Source organism: Lonchura striata, chromosome 11 (assembly GCF_050655825.1).
Source record: "Lonchura striata isolate lonStrDom1 chromosome 11, ASM5065582v1, whole genome shotgun sequence".
Lineage (NCBI taxonomy): Eukaryota > Metazoa > Chordata > Aves > Passeriformes > Estrildidae > Lonchura > Lonchura striata.
The window spans coordinates 20,211,588-20,226,870 of record NC_140713.1 but is presented as its reverse complement, the minus strand read 5'-3'; the positions used below and the strand labels follow the sequence as shown (position 1 = coordinate 20,226,870).

Genomic DNA, 15,283 nt, shown 5'->3' with positions numbered 1-15,283 from the left:
CTGTACCACACTGCGTTTCAGAGGACAGTACAGCTGGGAGCAGGTCACCCAGAGGGAGCTGGAGCCTCCATCTGTCCAACAAGGCTTTCAGGACCTGGCCAGGCAGAGCCAAGTTTGAGTTACCTTTGGCAATATCCCTGTGCAGGGAGGAAGGTGGATCTGGATGGCAGCTACAGATTTCATCCAGTTTCTGCATCTCCTTTCAGCTCCCCAACCCCTGTAAGTCCCTGATAAGTGCTGGGGTGTTGTATGTCTCACACAGCACTCATCACCCTCTTATTGGAGGTGATGGTTGGTCCTGCAAGGACTGCAAAAGTGGGGATGTGGCAGGAGATCCCAGTGCCTCAGGCATCTGTCTAAGTTCCATCCAGCCCATGCACCTGGATTCCTTCCCACAATAAATGAGCAGGAGGGTTAAGTTGTGATGTGCTGCTGGATTTTGGGCTAAAATGGTATTGAGGGTATGGCTGGAGAAGATGAGTAGATTGAGTGGATGCTATATCTTCTATGCCCCAGTTCCTAAAAGTGCTGCTGATTTTAGTTGAATTTTGCCACAATAAATTCTTTTTCATCAACAAATGTATTGGTGAGACTGGCCACCATAAGTGAGTGCAGTGCTGGAGGGAGATGCAGAAATCAATGCAGATATTTGGCAAACTGGAATATCTGACAGTGTTGGAATTAACAAAGCTGGTTTAGCATTTCCCCTGCCAGTATCCACTCCTGTAAATAGGAATTTATTTTTTGTTGATGTAATTGCAATCAGCAAAATGTTTTGTAGAGCAAGAAGTTCTCTCTACAGTTCTCTGATACCTGAAATTCAGAGTGGACGTGACATATTGTTCTGCTTTGAGTTTCATTTAATTTGAGCATTATGATAATGCTGAAATAACAGGAGAGTGGTAGCAAGTACTCTACATTTGAATATATTATCTTAGGTCTCACCAGCTGCAGAAGTTGCATTTACATAGACAGATGGTAGTGTAAGAGCCACCACTACTGACTGTTCCACAATGTTAAGTAGTTTTTCAGTCTGTGTAAGAGGCAGTGCTTGTGTTTGGAGTACTAGCAGCAACCTGGTTTGTTTATTCTTATATAATCAAAAACCCCAATAACTCCAAAAACAGCAGTCACTGTGGAGTAGCTAGTGTAAAGATGGAAGCAGTAAAACTGTCATGTTTGAAAATGCTGTTTGGGAGCTTCCACAATTTATTTTCTGAATGATTAGGGAGGCTGTCACAATGTGAAAGACTTGGAAGTAAGCTGTCCAACGTTTGAAGGTACATGGCTTGTCACAAGAGCAGTTACACTGCAGCTAAATCCTTGGTGAGGTAAACAGCTGTCAGCTCTCAATTAAATAAGGATCACTCCATGGCTTTGCCCTGCCTCTGAGATAAGAGAGCATTGTTGTTTCCATGCCAGAGCATCTACCTGTGCACAGAGCTGCTCAGCAGATTGCTGGTACCACTTGTTTCCAATGCACAAAGTGCTGAATATTGCCAGGAAAGAAAAAGCCTGACACTTCTTCCTCTGCCTGAGGTGCATGCTGTACAAGGGTCAGGAAAATCCCTCCTGGCTGAAGTGCAGGGACCAGCCCAGCTCACACACCCTGGCCCAGGTGTGTCGGGCACTGATGGTGCCTCTGTCTCAGGGATACTAGTGGTCATGGCAGCACCAAGCAGCACTTTCATGCTTGTGCTTGAAAAGGGATTGCCTTGTTTTGCTCTGTGCTTTGCCTTCTTGCTATGTAATGTACCTAATGTAGTCATGAATATAAAAAAATATATGCTACCATGTACATGTGCACAGAGTAGTCTGGATTAAAGCAAATTGAACAAGCTTTACAGTATTTTCTCCAAGAAACCAATTAAAAAGATGTGCTTTCCATCACAAACGTTATCAACCCAAAAATCTTACTTTATATTCCCAGGACCGATCATTAATAGTATTTCAATGAAAATTTGATTATAGTAATCCTAACCTGTATAGTGCAAGCCCTGCAGAGCCTTTTATTTTTTTGTAACTGGATGAAAATAATACCATCGTCAAAGAAGTTTTAAAAAAATGTATTTGATATTGAGATAATTTAAACTAATTTCAGCAGAGACTACATACTACGGGCAAATGTTTTCTATAAAGCTGCTCTTTCTGAACACCAGCATTTATGAAAGTCACATCCACTAAATCTGTGGGTCTGTCTCGTGAATGTTTTATCTAATTCCAATGTTGCTAGCACGTCAGAGGGTTGTGCTTTTTGGGATGTTTCCAGTTGTCTGGTAGAAATCCAATTGCTTATTCATGGATAAAATCTGATTGAGATGGAAGATACTGCAATGAGTGGAATTACCTTTTGGCTTTGATGAGCTGGTCTAAAACTGGAGAGAGAAGCAAAATTCTATTATATATAATTTTTTTTCTCTCCAGTTTTATTTATTTAATTTCCCTCCCCTCCATCCTTGCAGTTTCCTCTGGGCAATTGGCAAATCCATGAATGCCGTTAATGTTTCTCCTTGGCTGAACTTTAAATGTGTATTTCTGAACATAACCTCCCTATCTTGCACCTCCCTGAAATGCCCTGATCCTGTTGGCTCAAGGATTGTACTTGTTCTTGGAATATCCCAAAGGAAATCCCATCACTTTTCTCCCATTTACATGACCTAATGATTGTTTGAAAGTGCCTGATTTTGCAGCTTCTTTCTTTTAACGTCCGAGTTTTGAAGTTTATGTATTATATTGGACTTTGGAGAACATTAGGTCAGTTCACTTCTTTTAGCCCAGGCATGAAAAGCTTTGCTGGAAATTATGTGGTGTCTATGTAAATATTGAGATATAGTTGAACAGTGGACATTTGCCTTAAAGACAGGATACAAACAATGAAAATATACCAACCTTTAGCCCACAGCCATTATCTGTGGTACCTTAGTAATAGATGTAATACCTTGTGCAGAGTTCAAGGCATTCACATGTAAAGACTGAGGGATTTTCTTTTCCCACAAAGTTAAAAAGAGAATGTCATAACTAAAGACAATATTATTTAAATTGTGTTGTGAATAACCTGAACAAATGCATAAAGCCCCCATGCATGCTAGTCAATATAGAATATTTTTATCTGCCATTGCAGTCTATACCATTTTTGTATTAACCATCTTCAGCAAAAATATGCCAGACCATTTGGGCCTTAGGATAATGATGTTGTGATTTATTGCACTCTGCATTTCCATCCTGCAGCAATTACCAGAAGAGCTGATAATGGTCTGCAATTTGTTTTCCAGAACTGGGAATTGCTGCCAGCAAGAGCTGCTCTGAGGGAAAGGCAGTGGCTGTTTACCTGCCCTGCTGAGCCACTCCAGGGAGGACAGGTCAGTGAAACCCTTGGGAATGCCCAGCAAAGTGCCAGCCCGGTGAACTGAGAACAGCTGTTTCTTATGAGATGCTGCAGTGGGACCCAACAGTATAAAAACTGACTTTTTATTAAGTTTATATAAAAAAAAATATGAGACCTGATGAAGAGAATGGGTATCCGTTTTTCTACCCTCCAGTTCACTCACATCAATTTAAGACGTGTCCTCAATTGCAAGAATCAAGTGACACCACCCTCTTTTTAAAGAGCTCACAGCTCTAGCTATTGGTGGAGGTTCCTTATATTGGAATTTACTGTAAGCACTTGTCATAGCTCTATGAAATCTTTATAATCCATGGGGTCAGAAGTGCTTCCTGTTTTGAACTGGTTTCTTGGTGACCTTGATGTCAATGTATTAAGGCTCCACACACATTTTTCAGGACTTGATCCTGCCCAGTTTGTCAGCTGACAAGAGATGAGACCCTGCGAATCTCAGTACAAAGGACAAATATTCACCTTCAAATATAAGATGATTTCATACTTATTGAAAGTTTTTGGGTTTCCATTACTATCAGCAAGGTTGGTTTAGTTCTCTTTAATAGGAAAGGGATTGTAGGCTACAGAAAAGTAGTTTGAAAGGTGTCACAGTCTAGGTCTTGGTAAATTTACAGAGCACTTAATGAACTGAGAACATAAAGTGATACACAAATATTTTGCCGACTGAGAAAAAGCTTTTTGGCTTCTCTAAAGAAAAAATATTTGTCTATATGTTGTCACTGGAGAATGAAGCTGATTTTTTATTAAAAACTATATTTGGTTTAGCCTGTATTCTGTCTCATCATCTGCTGTTTCTCCTTGTGTGTTTAGACTCTGCTCTGCTGTATTCAGTACCTCGTATTTTTCATGAGCAGTCATATAGGTAGCAGTCTGCTACTGGGGCATAATAGATACTGATTTGATTTTGACTTCTTTAGGCTTGGTATTCAAAATTTTAAAATGATAAAATGTACTTGTACTGTGCTTTATTTAAGGGGGAACAATTAACTGGTTTGCCTTCCTCACAATAAGTACTTTCCTGAAACATGGCTGGAAAGAAAGAAGGAATCCTATTGGCATTCTCATTGGTGAAAGTCAGAACATAAGGGTCAGGATCACATCCAGTAACAGAACTAAATCCAGTCCTGTGTCAAGATGATGTCAGGGGATCGCAGATGCCAAGCACAGGTAAGAAAGGACTCTGCATTACCACTACTTTCTTCTCTCTGCTTTATTTCACACTCCTGTTTGTGAGAATTCTCCACTGCATTCTCCAAAGTCAGTGGGATTCCCAACAAGCTTTCAGCAAGAACGGGAATAACAATGGCTGCAGGCACATAAATGCACTTTCACTTTGGCAAGTATACATGAGTATTTTCCCACCATTCTTCTCCCCATTAGGAGCAACAGCTCTTTTTTTTAACCTTTTTTATTTTTTTTGTCCCCATCTCATTTTGCTTCAACACTTCTGAAGGGTTATACTGAAGTCACTCTTCAGTGAGTAACCAAAATAATCAGGTATTAATTACAGCTAAAGAACAAGGTCCAAAGTGTGACTCATTATAATTCTTCAGTTCATCTAGAGTAAATAGGACCTTATCTGTGGGGCTGCCTAGGTTTTTTACCTCAGTGATATGTGGAAACTATAGCTCAGGATCTTGGAGGAAACTTTGAACCCACTACACCAGTTTGAACAGGTCTGCGGCCTTTGGCTTTTTAATCTTTGCCTTGTTCACTGTTAGATTTGAATGATTGCCAAGTCCTGTAAAAGCCTGGAAATCGGATATTAATCTTGAAACTCTTATTTAGATTCTTTTCCCAAGGAAGATGTTGCACAATAAACATTGCCTATCCATTTGGCCATGAGAGAGTGTTTTCTACTTTTGGTCCAACTCTTATTCTCATTGATAATGGAAGAAACTCAGCACTTTGCTACACAGTAACATGAAGATGCCATTATTTAAATGACTGTATGGATATTTTCATTAATAATATCGCTTTGCACTCATGTTAAACCTTTTCAGTAAAAGGTTTTGCAAATGATAATTCACAAAGCAAATACTTTTATTTGTGTGTCTTCACAGAATAATTTGCATTTGAGATTGTAATATTTAAGTGCCCCTACTGGTCTAACAGAAAAAAATAACCATTTGTACATTATTTTAGTCACTATTACATTTCAATAATTGTCTTGATAAAGTAGGGATTTGAATAATAGTTTCATTTTAGTTCTGGATAGACATATATTAATACTTCTATGTTTTCTATGGAAGTACATTGGAATTAGGAGTATTTAATAAAAAATACCTTTTCATGTTGGAAGTTCAGCTTATAATTCACATAATGGTTTTGAAAACTCTACCTTGCATAGCAACCTTTCAGTCTTTTGCCCACATAATTCCTGTTGGTTTAGGAACTCCAGCCAGTGCTCAGTAAATATGAAACCTAGACAAATAGACCAAATTAGTAATACAAGTGGTTATTCCCATGTATGTATGCAAATATAAATAATACTTAGTATTTATTGCTGGTAGTGTTTTTTAGCTTTGGCTGTAGTGTGTGAAGACAGTGGGTAGAAGAACCATACATTGGTTATTTCACTAAATTTCCTTTTTGTGCGTTTATTTGATAAAAAAGTGGTGCAGTATCCAGGGCTTTTCAAGGACTTCATAAGGCCTTAAACTTTCTCCTACTCTAAGGACAATAACATAATTTTTTCTTTCTGGAGGTTTTAAGATCTGAAGTGAGCTGTTGCTGATTTCAGTACATTGAGATTGGGACCAAGGCAGACCCTCATCATCTCTATGAGGAGGCCATGCAGAAAACCCAAGGTAACTCATAACTTGGGTGAGGAGACCAAAAGGAAAGAGTTCATCAAGGAAGCCTATATATTTCTTAAAGGTGGCATCTCCATGAAATGCTAGTCAGGTAAGTCCAGGACAGTTAGGACTTGTCATTTGATTTCTTGGACCTGTGCTGATTCACCCCCATTTTGGTTTGACCCTCTGCTCCTGACTTGCTTACGAAGAACAAACTCTTTCTGCAAGTCTAATAATGTGGCTGAAACTGGTAATTACTATACATACTTCTAGAAGATCTATAATATAATTAGCAGCTGCTTTGAGTTGCAAAATTACAGTAAGAGAAGATTTATGTTCTTCCCTTTAACTGAAGCATGGTTTACTTCGATAAATACAATTCTGAGATAAGAATAAATGCATATTGCATTGGGCAATCTTCCCTGTGACACTGAGATATGTATTACCTCTTTGCTCCAATTATCCAAAATGATGTTGCTTTCCCTTTTTTCCTGCTTTGATTACCTTCTCAAGTGTTCTGTACCACCCTTGCCAAAGGGGTGCAATTATCCCTACAGGTTAAACCTCTTGACTTTGGGTGGAGAGGTTGTGCAAACGTGTTGCCAGTGTGGCGGCTCCGTGAATCAAACTTTCTGCCCTTTCATAACTTGTTTCATTAGTTCCCACCTAAGAGTTTGAATAAGCCTTGGTGGTTTGGGTAGGAAAATGACTGAAGCCAGGGAGCAAGAAAGCTGTGCCTGCCCTGGTCTGCCTGGTCCCTCCCCAGTGCTGTGCTGCCAAGGATTTCTGATTTGCCTCCTTCGATCCTGGATGTTCCAGTGCACAAACAGTGTCCCCCAGATGTAATTGGTAGCCTTTAGATGATCATTTACCACTTCTCTAGAACTTCACTAAGCAGAAGCTGATCTGAAGTAGTGAATGAACTGTGGACAGGGCCTTTTAGGCTTTGAAACTGGAGGCAGGAGTCTTGCTGGCAATAGGTCCAGCTGTTTATATCTCAGAAGCTCAGAGGATTCTCAGTTCTTAAAGGCCAGCTCCACCACTGGGAGTCTTTTCTGACACAACCCTAACAAAAAGATGTGTGAGAATGCCTTCACCAGAACTTCATCCCTTTCAGGCATTGTTTCTTCAGTGGGACCAGTGACTTAAGTTCTTCTGCTTAGGGTTATGATTGCAGAGCTCATTACAAGGGTCTAAACTCTACTGAGGGTCTTTCTTGCTTTCCACTCGTGTGTAATATGGTGAAGATAAATTTATTCCACTGCCTTTCAAGTGCTCTGTGCTCAGAAGGGATTAAGATTTAAACCTTCTACTGTCGCCTCAAAGAAGGTGAACATCAAACTAGCCTTGTGACTGAAAGTCTGACTGAAGCTAATAAGAACCTGTTCTCTTGAAACATCCTTGTTACTGCATGAGGAGCACTTCTGTAACTTGTCAGCCTTCAGTTCCCTTTTGCTGCTGTGGTGCAGTTCACTGATTAGAAACAATACTAGATGCACTTGTGATAAACTCTTTGTTGGGCCTGTGATCTGTGCATGGCTGCGCTCTCCTGAAATGGGGAAGCAGAGACTACGTGCTGTGCAGCACTCCTCACCTCACTGAGGCAACAGCCAAAACACCAAAGAAAAGATCAGGACAATAATAATAATAATAACAATAATAATAATGATAATGATGATAATGATAAAAATAAAATTACGTACTTTGAAAATCTCTTGCGTTACCTTGGCTTAGCCTGAGCGACTTATAGAAAAACTCCCGGTTCCCAAATCTTGAATTGTGAAAGAAACTCCCAAATGGCAAAATTAGAGGCGTAGTTATAATTTATTTAACAGTAGAGTGGCATTTTGGGGGTAAAAGAGGAAATGCTTCAGATTTAAAACATTGAAGTTGCCTGAAGCACAGAGGGAATGAATTGATAATGTGGAACTCTGGGTTTGACTCTTCATGAATCTGTCCCTTGTGCCAGAATTTTAGTCCCAATTCAGAAAAATTTTAACTATTTTTCAGAAAGGGATTAGATATAATGAAAGCTTTTCTGCTGACTTTTATATGATTGAAAAAAACTGAATGATAATAAGATGTAACCAGTGTATTTTCTAGTTGGCTCTTGTACACTGCTTTCCTTATAAACTGCAGGATGATCTGGGACTTCATCCAACTCATGCTGAAGTCTTTCCACTCAAATAGAATTCTTGGTGAAAAAATTAGAGGTGATTCCTCAGTAAATACAATGCATTGTCTGTGATGGGTCTTGCAGTTACTCTTGCATTTATTCCAAAGCCTGCTACAGGATGCTTAGGAGAACAGCACAGTATTACAGGCCTTTGTTTGAATTCTATTCTTTTTATTTTGCAGATTTATTTTTTTTTTTTTACCATAAAAGAAGGAGGAGGAAATTTATGAAAATGTAGACCTTGTCAACATAGTTCAATTTCTTAACTTGTCATCTTGTCTCAGTTCTGACTGGAAGAGCCTGAAGAAGGCCCTATGGCAAACTTGTCAGCTCTAATCTCCCCTTCTACTCCTAGCGGATATTTTATTAACACTTTTTAAGACTGTTTTTTATTTGTTTTGCAGTCTACATGCTGAGGCAGCAGCCAGTTTGGTTTTCTTCATCTTTCTCTCTTCATGCTCTCTGCTGCCTGAGAGTGAGGTTGGCTCTTCTGCCATCAGAGTCCACAAATCACAGCAAAAGGGATTGTTGCAGTTTTCATAAATGTGGTGTTACTTGAAAATTATAGACTGCAACTGCTTATTGCAGTTCTGTGCAATGGCTGTAAATTGGGCCCTGTATCTTTCTGGTGACAGTCATTCCCGCAACAGGCCTTTTAGGAAATTGGAAGGGAAATTAAACAAGAGCAAGGGGTAGCCTTCCTTTTATCTTTGACATGCCTTCCTGAAACCCTTATCTATCATATTCAGGCAGAGATGCTGCTGAAATGGTGGTGGATTTAGATGTTGTCCATCTCTGAAGGTACAGACTGCTGATCCTGCATGCTCTTTGAAGCACATCTGTTGACGGGGTCTAGATACACATAAAATATTATGAATGATGGACCATGATGACATGGCACCAATGGAATATATTATTTCTGCATTTTCACTGTCCATTCATGTAAAAATCAGCTTTCTCAAAGCCCTTTAAAAGGGTTTAGCTGAACACACTGTGGCCATAGGTAGGGAACTGTTTGCAGAGAAGATTGAGTGGTCAGTAAAGAAAGGCTACATAGTGACTTTATTTCTCTTTCCCAGGAGATAAAATGAGTGCAGTGAGTGTTCTGTTGTCCTCTTTTTCTTTTTGGCTATCTGGACTGTGAATTGAGGCATGCAGGAGTAAACAAGCTTACCTGTTTGGTTGCTCATTCCTTGCAGGATGTGTGTGGAGGTGTGGACAGCTCATCCACTGGCCTAGCTGCCTGAGCCAGCACAAAGGATGGTAGGTAGTGCATAGAAAATGAATATAATCCACTGTTACATATTCATATATGTTATATATAATCTAATAACTATATAATACCATACAAGGGAAGAAGCTGTAAATGCAAGGTGGTTTCTGAGACTCAAAGCCTTCTTGAGGTGATGCACATTACTCACTGCCCTGTGTGCTGGGATGTGCCTGGTCCTAATCCAGCCCCAAATCCTGGCCTTCCTTCAGGTTTGGTTTGATGCGAAGGGCTCCTCACCTAACCTTACCTTTCTCTTCACCACTGAGCTTGCCTGAAATGAACTCTGTGTTGACACTTGTGCAGGCAAAAAGTCTATGTCTGGAAAGAAAAGACCTTTTTATATCTGTTCTGCAGTAGAAGAGCGCACGTTAATTGTGGCTATGGCAGATCCTCTAGGCCCACACCTCTGACACGCCCAATATAAAGAGAGTTTAAACAAGCACTTACCCTTAAGGGTGGGAGGGATGCTCGGTTTTATCACCTCACCACACCCCAGTCCTGGTTCCTGCAGGCTCTGTTGGAACAGCCAGCTTGGTTCCCCGTGTGCAGGAAGTGCTGAGGTTTGTGTCCCTCAGCAGTCACCCGCGCCAGGGCACTCTGTGCTTCAACACAAGGGTCAGGTACAAAACCACCTTTTTGCACGGGCTGGGGGGAATCACTCAGTGCTAGGAAATGATGGATTTAACAGCCTCACACATCTCAAACCAAACCAGAAACCCGACCTCACGACACCTGTGCCTCTGCAGGGCTGCTGGTGCCAGTGGAGCAGTGAACCTGAAGCCAGCGGGACGAACCCCAGCCGTGCCCAGTGGGAGCTGGCGCCAGTCCATGGCTGCTCCCACCCCTGTGCCAGGGCAAAGCCTGGATTGCTCCCTGTGCCATGTTTAAAGGAGCACGGGCAAATTATGAGGCAGTTAAACCCAGTGATCTCCTTATCTTTGCTGTTAGTATTGCTTTCGATTATTCTGAAGGATAGATGGCAAGAAACCAGATTTGCTTCTGATGTGTAATACCACGTGTTTACTTTGCACTAAGCCCAAACAAGGAAAACCTACAACTCTCTTTCACTTTTGTCCCCTATTTGTTTTCATGTGTGAACACAGTGCTTCAATGTTCAGGCTGTAGATGATGCCAAGGAAAATTGAAGTCCAAACCAAGAAGCTGCTTTCACTGGAATTTAGAAAAACAAATACAGAGAGCTTTCTATTGCTCATTTTATTTCATGTTCAATAAATTTAAATTTTGGGTCAACTCAACCTGACAGTGTTTATCTAAATAGAAATGCAATGGCTATGGGAATGAGAGCTGGTCCTTAAAATCAGAGGAGGAGGAGACTTGGATTATTGTTTGGCTAGGATGAAGGCAAGCATCTAAAGCAAGAAGATTTGAAGACCTTGCCATGTTCCACTGGAGTGGGTATAAATTTTATTAATACCATTGAAGCAAGTAGAATCAGACTCTAAATTAGTGATTCTGCATTACTTAATAACTCTTACTCAAGTCTAGTGCTTCTGGCTAACTTCAGATTTTAGCTGGAGAGCTAACTGGAGGGGTTATTTGGAGTTGCCTTAAACCTATAGGCTACTAAATGATTTACTGGATATTTAGATACCTATAATCCTGGAATTAGACCTACTGGGATATAAATCCCTGAAGCTCACAAGCAGTTAAATAATGACTAAACGGAAAAAGAAAAACCCATCTAATCCTTTCCATGCTAAGGTATATAATAGCACAAAATTTGCAAAAATCCATCTTCCACACCAAATAGAGTGATTACAAATGAAGGCAAGAACATTATCCAAAAATATTGGAAGCTGGAGAAGTACTGTGATCAAATAGGACAACAAACAATTCCTGAAAGGAAGGGAAACAACATAGATATTTATGTATGTGTTTTACAGGGTCTGCACTGACACCGAGTTCCTTCTGTACATGCTTTTACCAAAGCCAACTGAATCCCATACATTCATTGCAGTTTTCCTTTTTCTTTGCCAGGAGGGCATATCCAAAGCTCTCATAAGGAGACTGAAACTATGGGCTGGATTTGCTCAGATCTGTGAAACATTTTCTGCAATACTGAGAGCAAATATGGACTGGATTGCCAAAATGGAATTTTACCAGCCTGCCTTCAAAGCCTACTGTAGAAAGGAGAAAATTACCTTAGGAGAACCAGGCCCTGTGAGCATCCTTGCTTTGTGTTTTCCATTCCCTATGGATTGGTAATACAGTTCTCATTACAGACAGCCAAACTCAAGAGCAACATCCACAACTCTGGTTGCATTGTGCCAGAAAAAATGGTTTTGAAGGACCTCAGCTTGATTCAGTGCTAATCCAAAATATGGTACAATGCTGAAGAAATGAGGAAAGTAAGTTTAAGGCTATAGAATGGTGCTTTGCACAGCTATTGCTGGAAGGGGCCAGGGGTGTTCATTGATGGAGTTGTGAGGCTGTGAGCATGGCAGCATCTCCTGAATCGAGGGTTGCTGAATGCACTGCAGGGGTCCTGTGGGAAAGGGAGTTTCACTCTTCCATCCCCATTCCCAAAGTGTTCCTGGAGGAGCCAGCTGCTGAACTGACTGTGGTGCTTCCAGCACCTTGTCTGGTCATTCTGAAATTGATTTTGTAAATATTTCATGTGTGCCATGTGGGCTGATGAGGACAAGGTGAACTCTGAGAAGAATTGATTCTAACCTTGCTCTTCTACAGAACCTCATCACCTTAATATTGCAGAAGTTCATCTGTGTCCTGCAGTGCTGGTGCTAAGAAATGAGGAGCAGTTCCCTCAGTAAGGTGACTTGCATGTGACTAATGACAAATACTGGAGGGTCTGGCCCTGCACCTCTTCAGTAGAAATAAATGTAATTTTGTACAAATAGTCACATTCCTGTGCAACCACTGAATGTATTGCTTTGATCATTTGACAAAACGAACAGAGGCAGGTAATTAATTTTGGTTATTAGGTGTTTGCCCAGTATTCACAAGTAGGAGTGGATCATGGTTACTCTGCCTCTGGGGCTGTTTATTTGCATAATTTCCTTTGTTTGGTAACAATGTGTGATCCAGAGAGTCATATAATCCCTTTATGGTGGAATCTGTGTATTTACTAATACCCATGTACAGTTTGTGTGAATGTATTTGTGGCCAGTCTCTGCCCCCTGGCCCAGGTTGTGTTCCCATGCAGGACCAGTGGGCACCTGCCCATTTCAGGAGGAAGCAAGAGGCCTTGGCCAAATGTGGTGTGCTGGAGTCATGTGTTTCCCAAACTGCTCCAAATCTCAAGGCAATTTTCTCTGCTTTGCCCTTCAACATATGATTTATGTTAGTGAGTTGTGGAGTCAGTGTTTCCCTTAGTGAATTTTATTCTACAATGGGAGTTATTGAAATGGAGAAGTGACAGAGGTCACAGACCAGAGTTTCTCGTGTGTAGCACTGCCACTCCTCCTCCCCTGGCTCCTCAGCATCAGGCATTAGGGACTGGCTGTTCTGTGAGCCTCAGGAAACATAGCAAAGCCACCAGCTCTTCTGAAACTTGCTACTAGGTCAAAGCAGCATCCTTAGAGGTTTATTTTTTCTTGGAGATGTACACATTAGGAGCTCCTCCAACAATTCCAGTGAGAGCAGAAACAGATAAATGTTAAGCTTCCTTTGCATTCCACAAGAGGTCCCAGCTGGTCTTTCTCTTCCAGCAGTAACCCTGGGGCAGAAAGCAATGCTTTTTATTTCCTCTCACACTCTGCAAAACAAAACCTTAATAAGGCTTGACACAGTTGTTCTTCTCCATATGTAGTTTGGGGGGTGTTCCCTAAAAATCTCTCTGGATGCAAGTTTGCCTGAGACAATCTAAACACTTCAGTTGAAATTCTATTCAAAGTTTTATCACAGGGCTTTGCATGTGGATGAATTTCAACCATAGTTTCTATTTCACCTGATTTTTATGGCCAGAAGGAACCAGTATAATCATCCTGGCTGAGTCTCATAAGCCAGAGGGTTTTGCTTAGTGATTGCTGCATGGATCTTGTGGTAGAGCTTGAACACATAGCTTAGGAAGGCATTCAATCTTGATTTAAAAACTGAAGTGAAAGGGAGTTTGTCCTGGATGGTTTTCTACCTACCCTGGCTTGTTCTTGCGGATCAATTGTCTGAGTCACAGAACTTAGGCTGTACAAGAAAAGGAAGTGAAAATTTAGTGGTGTTTCTCTTCACAACCTAAGCCTCACATGACACTAAAAATTGAGTTTGTTGAGATTTGCTTTTTGCAAATCCATATACAAGTAGTTTCAGAATTTCACAGAAACACACATTAAAAAGAGACTCCCAGAGAGCTGAAGCTTTTTCTTTAAAATATTTGTAGTGAGCTTCCCTCTGTGTTTTAATCATCATTTTTATGGCTGCTGAAGTGTTTATTTATGTACTTGGAGGCTTGATTCTGGGAGACAGAGAGGTTGGAAAAAGAAAAAAATATGCTGTTCGGCAAGCTAACAGAGAACTAAGAGCTGACAATTTACTTTCAAAGAAAAAATGAGAGTTGCATGTGCTGGGTCAATGTTGGCTGTGCTGCCTGATTGGACCTGTAGCCCTGTGTTGCTGTCCAGTCCCCGTGAGCTTGTCCTGGAAGTTTGCTGAATTCACTGCATTCACTTCTGTGCTGGTAAATGGGGTCCCAATATTCAGATTTCATGTCAGCCTGAGCTTGTTTGCTCAGTACAGGAGCACGTGGCACGAGCTGCACGGAGGTGACCTCAATCTGTGCTGGCCCCTTGGCAAGTGTTTTGGCAAGGAGCAGCTGCAGGCAACACCACCTTTTGCCTTCCTTGTTAAGTTGGACCATTGCAGGAGCTTTTCCTTTGGCATCAGGGAGTGCTGAAGGTTCCTTGAGAAACGTTCTGGCTCTGAGCCATGAGAACTCTACTGTGAGAGACAAGGACAAACAGAAGGCAGGGTACCAAAAAGTTATGTAACATCAGACAAGTCCAGGTTAAGGTCCTGTGATAATGAAATAATCATTGTTCATAGGAGCAATCATTTTCTTGGTTCTTTTTTTTTTGGTTTTGGTTTTTGTTTTGTTGTTGTGTGTGGGGATTTGTTTGTTTGTGGTTTTAAGTTTTTTTCTTTCATACTCTGTAAATGTCTTATCAAAGTTCAGAAAGGAAGTCTCTGCCAACAAGTGTGGGGAAGAAAATGTTATCAGCTGAAGGCCAAGTTAATAAATAGTTGCCTATTTAGTTAAGACTTTGCTTGTGGATGAGAAGAAGAATTGCACCAACAGTTGATTAGGCGTCAATATCTGTACCAGCCAATAAACCACTGGGAACTTTTAAATGGGGTAACTGGTATAGAACTGCCTATAAAAATGGGTGCTGTTTGATCTTAAGAAAACTTAACAAACCTTAAGAAACCAGGAGATGGTCAGGAGCACAAGTGTGTTTTACAGGTGCTGCTTGTCTCTCCTCTATTTTTTTGTCCAGATTTTACTAGATGAAAATTACTTTTGTACTGAAAAATGGAACACCTTTGGCTATCCAAACTTAAACTGAATTCAAGTGTTTCATTGTCCATAAATTAAAGCTTTCATCTTTTGCAGTTTTATCAATCACCTAAATATCCAATCTTTCAATGTTTAACTGATGTTTGGACTA

At 40.7% G+C, this 15,283-nt stretch overlaps 1 long non-coding RNA gene across 27 annotated transcripts in view; it reads left to right on the top strand.

Annotated features, from left to right (window-relative positions):
- The window catches only part of LOC110476338 (uncharacterized), a 524,174-nt gene that overhangs the window by 296,631 nt on the left and 212,260 nt on the right, over positions 1–15,283 (top strand). For 24 of the 27 annotated variants that reach the window (XR_014957972.1, XR_014957963.1, XR_014957961.1 and 21 more), the window contains 5 exons: positions 3,273–3,359; positions 4,372–4,564; positions 6,105–6,304; positions 9,571–9,634; positions 11,643–12,013. This is a non-coding gene — a long non-coding RNA (uncharacterized LOC110476338). The remainder of the gene's footprint in view (positions 1–3,272; positions 3,360–4,371; positions 4,565–6,104; positions 6,305–9,570; positions 9,635–11,642; positions 12,014–15,283) is intronic. The other 3 variants (XR_014957973.1, XR_014957966.1, XR_014957956.1) reach the window with 2 other exon arrangements.